Here is a 12,666-nt window from a genome sequence, read left to right as displayed (position 1 = left end):
CATTTTACCAATTGTGAATATGTATTGGACAGTAATGTAATTAGTTTTACCAATTGGAGAACCGTTTTATATAAAAAGAATAAAATAAAGGCTTAAGAGAAAAATCTATTGAAAAGTAAAAAAAATAAAAGCCCTAAAGAAATACAGTGATGAAAAATAATACAAGGAAATTTAAATAAATATATAAATAAATGATGATGATGGAAAATGTAATGTCGTGCATTAATAAATTACTTGAAGATAAGAACAGAGATAAAAAGCTGTTGTAATAGTTGACATTTCCAAATCAAAACTCCATTTCGTTACAAAAAAATAATTAATTTTTCGAATAGAATCCATTGTTTTTTAAGTTTAGAAAGATACAATTGCTTTAAATTCATTTTAAATATATATTTCATATGCAGGATCAATGCCGTTTTATGGGAATAGGATCATAAGTCAACCCCGTATAATAATAAGAATGGTTCAATTGCTGTGGGATTAAAGTACATTTAGAAATTATGATGGGTCAAAGGATATGCTAGTAAAAATAGTCAAGAAATACTCGAATACTGAACTGAAATCGCTTTAGCAAAAAGACTCACCATTGAACCCGGTTTAGAAAAAACTTTTAAAAATGCATTTGTGGAACAGATACCAATAGCTAATCATAAAATTTTTGTAAATGTATTATAGGCCTCATATGCTCAATCAACGAAATTATGGCCTGGCACCGCAAATCATTGCAAGATTTTCTCTCCCTTCTTTAAGGGTGAAAAACTGGGATTTTCAGTTCTAGGATTTTCTCAAAACTGGAAAAGATGCCCGATCATGCATTTGCTTAGTAGCCATTAGCAATGTGAAGTCACTTTTTTGATATAATCTTTTTATAAACTCGGGATTAAAAATTTTAAGGGAAGGTAAAAAACTTTACTTATCATTGTCAGAGAAACTCGAGTATTTCAGAATTGAGTACCTGAACTCAAATGATCGTAGTAATGAGGGGAGGGGATTAAGTGAATATGACTTGTTTTAAATAAACTGAATTTGAAGTAATTGTTTCCTTAATGCTATTTTCTCGAAGACTAGGAATCGTAAAAATTTGGTCTTCTTCTCTGAAAATGAAGAATCACGCGGTTCCGAGTTTAGGGTGCAATTACTGAACATCCTGTATTTCGAAAGCTTTAAGGATGTACATAAACAGCTATTTAATTAACAATAAAGAACAGTCATTTTTTCCCTTTCAATTCTTCAGAGTATATATTTTTATTATTATATATATGCTTCATTGTGATCTCTCTCATTTACAAAAAATATTTCCTGAAACAATAGAAGTGAAGTAATCATTTTCAATCCGTTTCTCATAATTTATTTCAGGAAATTGTTCATAAGCCCATTCAAGTGCCAAAAAAATCCTCCTTGTATTATTGCGAATTTCATGTGGGAACGCAAATAACAGGGACAGAGAGTTATAGGTTCTTTATAATACTTTTATACATGTTTATTTGACATGACCGCTTTTATAATTGCGATGATGAAATTTTGAAATGATTCCTTCATTACTTTCCTTATATCTTAGAGTTCGACATTTTATGTATTATCGATGATAATATACTATTTCGACAAAAACGAGCTTTGTTTTCAGCTCATCTATTTTTTTAATTCAAATTTTAATTTCAGACGAGTAGTGCCATCTAGTATTGAATATAAGAAATAAATTCTTTCAGTATGCTTCTAATAAATAAAGTAATGAACAATAAACTATACTGTATTCTAGGAAATAATTCAAATAAAAAATTTTGCTGCTATACAAGCTGATAGTAGAATGTTTCAAAAAATTGTTTTTGCATTGACTATAATTATTTTATATATTTTTTTAATTATTCGAAAAATATTATAATTCGTCATATTATATCACTGCATCAAGAATTAGGCCACGTAACTAGTAGAATTTTCGTATTGCAATGATATATATAATAATTTATTATATCGAAATAATAAACAAGTGCGTGGCATATATAATAATTTATTAAACGCACTTTTAATAAACAAGTCTGTTGGCATTCAATCTTAATTTTTTTTTATTTTATAGAGTTCTGTATGCTAGAAAGAGTTTGCTTTTTTATAAATTTTCGCGACAAGAAAAATTAAATTTATTTATAATTAATAAGGAAAACAAATCAATTATAAAAAGTGAAATTAAATGTAAATATGTCTAAAAGGACCCTAAGATATAATTAGCAATATTTGGCTATATATGACAAAACTTTATGAAACTTTTCCTTTCGAATCCTATTTTTATACAAAAATTGAATTTCCTCCAAAATCAGGAAATATTTTGATAATTTTGAATCATATTTACTTATAAACAAAAAGAGAAATGCAAAAGTTATGCTGTAAATTATATTCAAGAATATATACCTTTGGTGGCTAGCTGTTCCACCGGGGATGTGGATAATTTAACTTCAATTAAATCTCTTAGACCAGCGTTTCTCAACCTTTCAGTATTCGTGGCCCAGTTTTCAATCATAACTTTCATCGCGCCCCCCCTTACAATAAAATGTATACAACAATAATGTATATTGAGTATTTTGGATTCTGTTTTTAAATTATTTTTAATTAAGTGCCAAAACAAGAGTAAAAGCGAGCCAACGTTGGCGAGAAACCACATCTTGCATTTTGGAGAAGCGGACAGTGAACAGATGAAGCGAATGAAAGCGGAGAAAATTTAAATATTATATTTGAAACGAAAGCCAAATAGGGATATAACGTTAAAAGGATATGAAAGTAGAAAAATTCATCAATGAAAGTTAACCTAGACGGGGTGAGCTAAATTTAGAAACGGAGAATACATTTTTTCGAATGATAAAAGAAATAAAACAGGAGCATGACAAAACGAAAGTGAAAAAAATAGGAATGTTTGTGCAAGAGAATCCACACGACCGAGGCCGTCTCGAGCATCTCCGGAGTAAATGTTTTCTCATAAGAAGAAGGAAAATATTCGATACGCAAGTTTCATATCCAGCCAGTCTCATTTCGAGTCGATCCTTTTATCGCTATCGAATCAATTGTGAATTTGTATGTTATATATGTTTTCGTGTTAATTGCAATTCACCATATAAAATATTCACGGCAGCAGATTTATGCAGACTCATGAATAAATTTTTAAGCGGAAGTAAGCAAGCATTAGACGATAGTCAAGCATCAACAAGTACACAGACAAGCGTGGTTCCGAAAATAAAATCAAGGAAATATTCTCAAGAATACTTAAATTTTGGGTTTACCAGTACTGAAGTAAATGAAGAAAAAAGGCCCCTGTGTATCATTTGCTCAAAATTGTTGGCCGAAGACAGCATGAAACCTAATAAACTTAAACGACATTCGGAAACACTTCATATTGAGTACGTGAACAAACCCAGAGAATTCTTCGAATTAAAATTAAAATCATATAACAAGCAATAACAATCATAACAATTTGCGTGACAAATTGTTTTCAATACAGCTTGACGAAGCAACAGATAGTAATAAAGATGCTCGTTTAATTACCATGTTCGAATTCGTGGTAATATGTCAGTAATAGAACTACTTTTCTGCAAACCAATAGAACTCAAAACATCAGCACTCGCATTATTTGCTATTTTAAATGATTTTATGAACGAGGCAAGCATAGAATGTAAAAATTGCGTCGGAATATGCACCGGTGGTGCTTGTTCAATGTCCGGAAGATTCCAAGGTATACAAGCACTTGTTAAACAAAAATCGCCTCAGTGCACACATTGCATGATCCACAGAGAAACTTTGGCTTCGAAAGAAATGAGTCCTGGTTTGAATATTGTGTTAACTACAGTTGAACCGTAGTAAATTATATAAAAACGAGATCCCTGAAATCGAGAATCTTTTCTTCACTTTGTGAAGATATGGGTTCAGTACATTCAGCGTTACTATTTTATTGCGAGGCAAGATGGTCATCATGTGGGAAATTTTTGCAACGTGTTTTTGAATTAAGAGAAGAAATCGCCATTTCCTAGAAGAAGAAAACAGACAGGAGGCCGAGAATTTTCGCGATAGTTTATTTGTGATTAAATTGAGGTACTTGGTCGACATATTCGAGAACTGAGACTGGCTATTTCTAATATTAAGCCTTCCTTCGAAAAACTTTGCTCTGCAAGACAGGCCCAAGGAAGTCACTAATAATTATTAAATTTGTTTTTAATTTAGTATGTTTTGATTAAGTAAGTTGTTTTACTTCAATAAGTTATTAAATATGTCGAAATGTATTTTGTTTTCTATGTGTATGTGTGCTTTCCTTTCAGTCATAATATTTTCTCTTGGATATTCTCGCCCCCCTTCTAGTGTGCTCGCCCTCCTTCTAGTGTGCTCACGCCCCCCTAGGAGGGCGCGCCCCACAGGTTGAGAATCGCTGTCTTAGACAAAACTTTATGTCTACGATTCCCTCAACAAATCATTTTCAAACAACAAAGTGACATAGCTATTAAAGTCGTAACATTTTAATAGTTTTATATAAGTTTTGTTCATTTTGCAGGTGAACTGTTCTAACAGAAACTAGTTAAATGACATCATAATGCTGTTACAAATGCAAATTTTCCGTTCATCTGTCAATTAAATTTCACGGTATCCTAACTTCATTCTTTTTATTGTCTTGAAAACTATACACATCTGAAACAAAACAATCTTTCTGTAGCTTTCAGCAGTGGAAGAAATTTATATGATCAAATATTCAATTAAATACTGAAAACAATTTGAATTTCAAGACAACAATTTAATCTGTTGTTGAAAATTAGACAAAAAAACTTTTTATAACATTGTCAAAATTTAGAAAAATGTTGCGAAACTTCTTCGCTCTCATTAAAAAGACAATTTTTTAAAATTTTGAAACGGTGTAAAATTTATTACTGCGCAATAGCATTTTCGAAAATTATCATAGAAAAACTCAAAAATTCAGTTTAAATTTTAAATAATTAAAATTCTAACTAAAATTTTTTTAAATAGCCCATTTTCATTTTTTGAGGTATATATTTTCTAAATTTGATAGTTGAAATAGTTCAAATAATTTGTCCCATAGAGCATTAATACATAGACACATCCATTGATCCATCATTTTATTAGCAGAGATTTATTTCTCGTATTATTCTATCTTCATTAGAACGTTTCTAACAATAATGCACTTTTACTCTATCACTCTTAAGCTGTACTTTTTCGGTAACAAAGCTACAGACAAAATAAAATATATTACTCTTGCAGTTATTGAACAGTTTTGGAAGCTGCTAATATTTGTCGTGACGATTATCTTAATTTGCAAAATTTGCTATTAAAAACTCTGTGTGTAATAAAGGATTATTATTGCTAATTTAAATTTTATTCTTTAGTTTACTACGAATTTTTTTCTGCAATATCCGATTGACCTAAAAAAACTAGACAACAAGAGAAAACAAAATAATTTTACTATCAGAAGTTGCATACAAATTATTCTTACTTTTTGACATAATCGTTTTGAAAATCTAGACATTTTTCATATCTACGCACTAGGATTCTGAAGACCTCTTCGAAGTATTTAGCTGCCCGTGATCAAGAATCTGGGAGTTCCTATACAATCCCTCTTTAGCCTAACAGCTGTGGTCTTCTAGCCCCTTCTTCAATCTAAAGAAAAGATGGAAATTACTTTTAACAATGCAAGTCTGTAACAACAGCAATTTATATTCCATGGGGCGATCAAGTAGATGCGTAAGTTTGAATGAAAGTAATTTGAAGGAAATGGTGGATGAATGAATGCCAAGCAACAAACTGGAAGACTAACACACCAAAACTGCAGGTTTGACAGTGAATGCTTAAACATTCTTATAAAAGAACCTCCAGATTAACGAAGAACGTAAAAGGAAAATTAAGGTACATCTCATATTGTTAGCGGCGAAGTTCTTTGAAGAAGGACGATCGTGTTTTCTAAAAAAGGGATGTTGCCGCGCTTAATTTCCACCAATTAGGTCACACTGATCCGGTTATTCAGATTTATCCGAAGTCTTTTGGTTGGTTTGAAGTAACCTTTTGTAATTATATATAAAGGCAATTACTTATATGTAAAGTATATAATATTTTTCTTATTTATATCAGAAATAATAATTTAGTGTCTCGGATATTTTCCATTAAATAGAGTTAACTTTCAATGTTGGATGCATTTTTTTATTTATACAACTAGTAGCGGCTACATTTAATTTCTGAATTAAAATTGAGAAAAGAAGGCATGAATTACTGAGTGAAAAGTATCAAGTAAATAAGGATTGATATGAATATTGCAAGTTTAAAAAGAAAGGCAACGAATAAGTTTCCATTCAATTTGAGGGGTTTGGAAGATATTAATTCCTTAATTTTTATAAATTACTTAAAGATTATAATTTTTTTTCAATTCCACTCAATTCTACATTTCCCATAAAATACTTCAAAATTTAACTAAATTATCTTTCTCATCATTTTCAAAGTCATTGTTGCCAGATTTTACAAAATATTTGAAGTTTGATGTAAATGCATTCTTTACAAATTGGAAAAAAAATCAACTCTTTTCCATATAAAATTATCATACAAATGGAAAATCACGTTAAATGTTTAACAAAATATCAGACATTTTAGTCTATATTAGCTTTTATCTTGAATAATATAGAATAATTAAATTATACGCTACAGTTTAATTATTCAAAATAATCAATTTTAAGCTGTTTTATTATTTTAATTGAAGAATCGAATAGGCTGTTTCCACTAAATAAAGTCTGTTCAATAATTTTTAAAATTATGAAGGATATTTTCTTGATTTTCTCATATGCTAATGCTATACATGAAAATATACTCATTTGTTTAGCATTGTCGTAAGTGAAGACAATGAAATATTCGTTTTAGGTACGTTTCCTTTGACTGATTTGGTTTACCATTTCATATTAGTCTAAAATTGTAAAATATTCTAAAAAATACTTCTATATTCAAGGAATTCAAACGCGGATATTTTTGAAAAATTGGTGGACAATATATTCAATAATTACAACACCTTTTCTTTGTACTTTTCGTTGACAAGGAAGTCAAACATACAAGGATAAACAGTTTAAAATTCTATAGAATTTCAAGCTGTGCTAACGAGACAATTATATGATTAACGCCAAATTATTGTAAGTTCAACATAGTAAGCAATAAGGTAAAGTAGCCAAGGTGACACTTTGAGCTACAGTTCGTTGTGTTTGTCATCAATGTTACTGACCTTGATAGGCTTAAACAAGCTTAAAGAAGTACTAAGAAGACAATGGGTTGTTGGGACATATCCAGTTATTGCAAGAATAATTTCATTTATGTAAATTTTGTAATAGGTGCAGAGTTCACAGACACCATCTTTTTTATACAGTTTATATTAATTTATTTGTATTTTACATAATACATGTTTATACTGCTTGATATTAAATTGCTACTTGAGTCCTAGTGCTAAAAATCATTTTTATTTAGTTGGATGTATAAAAATTCACCTGATAAATAAAACATGGAGAAATGTCTACAAACTTATGAAGTGTGCCCAAATAAAATGAAGACTACATTTATATGTTAAGAAAGTAAAAAAAATATATATAATATAATGGCATCTCATCCAGAAGGGTACAGCTAGAAATAATCGCCATTGACATTGAAACACTGATATCATCACGCAGGAAAAGAGATGATGGTCTCAAAACAGAAACTCCGGGCTTGTTGACGGATCCAGGTGCTTAGATACCACCTACTGTGAGCAAAGTTTGGCAAAGCTTTTTGTAGGTTATTTGATGCACAGTTCTTTAGCTTATTGTCATTTCAACAGCAATCTCGTTTGCGGTGATCGGATGAATCTGCTGTATGAGTTCTTCTAAAGCCAAAGTCGTGGAACATTGTCAAAAAATTCGTCAGCTCAGGGAGTGGCAAGTCCTTGGTTTTTATGCTTCCTGCCTAATAATGCTGACACCTCTGGAATATGGTACACCATGCGAATTTTTATTTTCTGTACAAATTTTTCATCCTAATCCAAGAAAATAGATAACTGCTCTTTGTGTTGGTCTAGTAGAATCCATCACGCAAGGAAATTCGGAAGCAACTAACCAAAAGAGAGGATATTGATGAGAAGCTGCTTACGGATATAAAATTGGGACTACGACTACGACATCTATCTACTAAGACATTAACTTACTGATATTTGATACAACGCCGCTGCAACTGTAATTTTCCTTTCATTTGAGTAACATATTTTAGGTTGGAATCAGGGACATTAAAATTTAATTTTTTTGTAGCTATAATTTTTGCAAACAATTGCATCATCTTCTGTATTACTTTTGACATCATCTGGAAGCGGTTCGCTATCATGTCAATAAGATTGTTTAGTATTGCTTGAAGAGCGCCATGTTTCTTAGAAGAATTACTCTTTTGAAAAGTAAATGAAGTTAAAATATCAGCTCTAGAATCGATGAAGAAGATAGAAATAAAGAAATCTTTAAATTAATGTCCAATTTGTTACAATCATTGGTTAGACAAATCGTCAAGAAAAATATCAAAATGTGAAACAAACACATTACAGCAGTTTCATTGCTTTAAATTGCTGTGTTGATCATTCATAAAAGGCCGTAATATTTGCTCCCAGATATCAGGCCGGATGAAGGGTGGAAAGAAGAGAAGACTGAAACATCGGTTTTTCAAGCTTAAATAAAATACTACTAATCTGAGAAGGAATATTTAGATAGAAAAGTTATAGAAGTCAAAAAAAATAAAATGAGTTATCAAAAGTAGCTTAATTAAGTCAGGAATAATTTTAAAAACGTATAATTTAAGAAATATATATATCTTTTTTTTTAATTTGAGCAAAATTTTTGGTGCTCCACTTAAGTATGTATAAAGAAAAAAAGTATAAATAAAAAAAGAAACTAATAAAATTTCAGATCTATACTTGCAGTACTTTTCAAGAAAATTCTGCCAACAAAATCTAGGTTGACGAAAGAGGCTTAAAAAGGATTTTCTATCGTTGTAAATTTTTGAATAAAAAAAAATTAAAAAACCCTAATTTAAAACGGCTGTTCTATGGCCTTATAAAATGGAATTTTTATACACAAAAGTAAGGGAAATTAATTTTGAAAGTAATACTTTTTTTCAGCCATATTTTTAGTGCCATAATATTTTTAATGTCCTATAGCATTACTAAATTTATACACACTTTTACATTGGTAAACAGTAGTATTTCAGACTTTTTTCGAAATTCAGCAGCACAGAGTTAGATAACAAATTCAATTTTCACAGCATTTTCCTTTAAACTGACCATTATAAAACCATCTAACATCATTGAATAATTCTTTCATCACAGATGTAAAATTATTTCGAGACATTTTTCAATGATCCTGATTTTTTTTAAGGTTTTTGGTTTACTGTAATTATAACTGTAATTTGTGCATTAAAATATTTGAACTTCAAATGATTACAATTTGTCGACTATAATGGATTATATATGAGACAAAATGAAATTTTAGTTATATCATTTCTCTATTGATTGCATCAATTTCTGTTTAAAAGTGTGATGCATTTTTACTATTATAAGTCTGTGTTCAAATAATTAATTGAATAACTGATTCTGAAAATAACTGAATTCTAGCACAATACTAGAAATCAGTAATTCTTTGTAATTTACTGAAAATTACAAAGAATTTTTAGTAAAAGCGTACACCTCCGAAATTCTACTGTTTTATATATATACATATCAATAGTTATATAATATACAAAATCAATAGTAGTCAATTTTATTTTTTCATTTTATCTTTCCTTTAAATTGAGCCAGTTTCGGAAAAAAAGCTTAGAAAAATTTAAGGCTATAATAAATTTTTCATATATTTTTGAAATCTGCAGCTAAATATTTCTCAAAAATAAAGAAAAAAATTCAAACTTACGACTGATACACCAAATATTTTGTTAACATTTGCTTTGGAATTATGAAATTCTTGAATAACAAATTGCTTTGAATGCATGTTTTTTTACTAGATCTGTAGAAATAAGAAGTTTTAAATAGAAAAAGGAAGATAAAAATATATTTCAATAGTCAAAAGAGATAATAAATCGTTCTATGGAAGATATTTCGATCTATTTTTCTCTTAGAATCATGTTAAAATAGGAAAAATTGAGATTTTATTTCTTGGTAAGTTAAAAGTTTTAAACTTATGAGTAGAAAATCCGACAAAGTCTATATTTTTAAATCCACATGATTTGCGCTACGAATTTTAAAAAAAGATGCAAGGATCTAAAAGAAAAATATCACGTAAAAAGAGTCATGCCATAATTATTTCTTATATGATCCTAAAATCAAAGAAAAATAAGTAAACGTATCATATCTACATATGTAGTTGATGATATCTTGATGAACATGAGTCAGAAATTGTTCGGTATTTTAAAAGGAAAATTTTGCATGCAAAATAATTATTCATTTATTACTTAACTACATCTTAATTACGTGTTTCGTTATTCTGTTATGTTTTTTTTTTTCAATTGACCTTGAAGCGCGCCATAAAATATAATTTTGCAGAGAATCATGAATTGGCCTCTAGAAATTGCATAATTTGACGAAAGATAATTTGTTGAACTTTTGTTAAAATAATGAGAAATGCAATGAAGCCTTTACGATGAATAAAGTAGCAACATTTATACTGAAATGACTTTCCTTTAAGTGTATTACGTGATCGAGACAATGTTTAAAAACATTTCCCATAAACTGAAAACTGAATGATGTTTAGTTTGTAGGAAATATTTCAAGAGTTATACATACTTGAAGGAAATTAGTCAAAAACTCGAAGAATATTAATGTTTTTGAGTTTATTTGAAGAAAATATTACTCTATCTTTGCGAGTTTTGTTGGAATCATATATAGTGAAAAAGGCTCGAAAAATACAGTTCAAATTAAAAATTCAGTTTGCCATTTATGGAACAGGAGAAAAACTGCCAGCATCGCTGTTTTGCTAAGTGATATTTAAAAAAAATTAAAACAAAGTTGTCTTATTGTGAAAAGTTATTCAGAAAGGTAAGAAAAATTTTGAAGTGAATTGTAATGGTAATTTATTTATTTTTTACTTTGGATTATTACTATATTATCCATCATTTAGTTAGTATTATCTTAAATTTTTAGATAGCAATTTGCTGAATCAGCATATACAAAAATATTTTCTAGATAAAATTAACTCATTGTATATCAAGTACTATCCTTTTTAGTTTTAGATATTGCACTTGTTTTCTATTATTTATTAATAATATAGTTAAATGTTTTTAATTTATTCTTTTAATAATTAAAAAAAACTTTATTCTTCATTGTACAAAAATTTCTTTGACTGATCGAAAACTCAAAGTTGTTTTATTATTCAGGCCTTATACGGTTCTTTTCTTCCAATAACAAATCGAATTTTTTAATCCTTCCAAACTAGAATATTTTAATTTTCTTAAATTGCATTTGTAAAGTTTGAGTTTCAAAAAATTTGAGAAACTCTAAGCCATCATTTTAATTTCATAAAATTTGTTACTTGCATTTATATTCCAAATCTAAATAAAATTAATACTTATAGACCATAATATTATGTAATTATTATTCAATTAAGCACATTAAGATTATTTTTAATTTAATGTTTATAATTATTTTTAATTTAAAAATAGAAGTTTCTAAACAAACAATTTGGGTAGGTATTTGCGATAAAAGGGCCTCACAGAAAAAAATCCTTGATTCGAATCTTTGCCTAAGGGTGACCCTTGATAAAGTTTTCAGGCCGGATTCATCTTTTCCTTCCTTTTTATTCCCTTTTATTCCTTGTTTTAAATTTAAACTTAGTATTTATTTCTAATTTATAAAATAATTATTATTTACTTGAATTTGTATTTGATTTTGTTGATATACATTAAGTTTCTATCTCGGTTTTTTTTTCTTTCTTTTCTTTTTTTGTATTAAAGTGTGTTGAGATTTTTTTTTTGTCATTTTATTGATTCACTGGCAGTTCTTTTACAGATTATGCATTTTTAGTTTTTTGAAGTGCTGGAAACTCTTTTTGTTTAATTATTATTTATATATATATTTTTCATGTACCGTCAACATTTCTGACTTTATATTTTTGTTACTATGCATTTTCCCACTTAATTTAGAATTTGCAATTTAAAAAATAAATTTAAAAAAAAATATTGTTAAACCAACCAAATAAATATATTTCAACAACAGTTGCACATACTTTAATTTATATAGCGATCAATACTAAAAAATAGATGTAATAAATTTTCAAAGAATGAAATGCTTTGATTCTATCATGAACTGAATAAATTTTATGAGAATTAAATGAACAGAAGTAATTTCTTATGAGAATTAAATGAACAGAAGTAATTTTTTTCTTTGCTGGCTTTTGTCATTCTTTTATAGATTCTTGTTTAATTTTATTTTGCTCATTTTTAACAACATTTTTTCTTCAATTTTCTTTATCATAACTGAATATATAAATGCATTTTTTTTCTTTCGGCTTCATTTTATTAATATTTCAAGTGGCAAATTTTTTGGCTTTATGTCTTGTAGGATTTCGAATTATTTCTAAAAAATTATATTACACTAGCCGCTTTTGGTGACCAGCCGGTTCACCAATCTTAATGTTCGTTAAAATTTTAATAATTAAATATTTA

At 28.5% G+C, this 12,666-nt stretch overlaps 1 protein-coding gene across 1 annotated transcript in view; it reads left to right on the top strand.

Annotated features, from left to right (window-relative positions):
* The first annotated feature begins 10,765 nt into the window (after positions 1-10,765).
* Positions 10,766-12,666, top strand: part of LOC129961594 (SEC14-like protein 4) — a 31,142-nt gene continuing 29,241 nt past the window's right edge. Inside the window, exon 1 of the mRNA XM_056075098.1 lies at positions 10,766-11,041. The gene's annotated coding sequence lies outside the window, so the exon portion shown is untranslated. The remainder of the gene's footprint in view (positions 11,042-12,666) is intronic.

This window comes from Argiope bruennichi, chromosome 2 (assembly GCF_947563725.1).
Source record: "Argiope bruennichi chromosome 2, qqArgBrue1.1, whole genome shotgun sequence".
NCBI lineage: Eukaryota > Metazoa > Arthropoda > Arachnida > Araneae > Araneidae > Argiope > Argiope bruennichi.
This window is presented reverse-complemented; position numbering and strand designations above follow the sequence as displayed.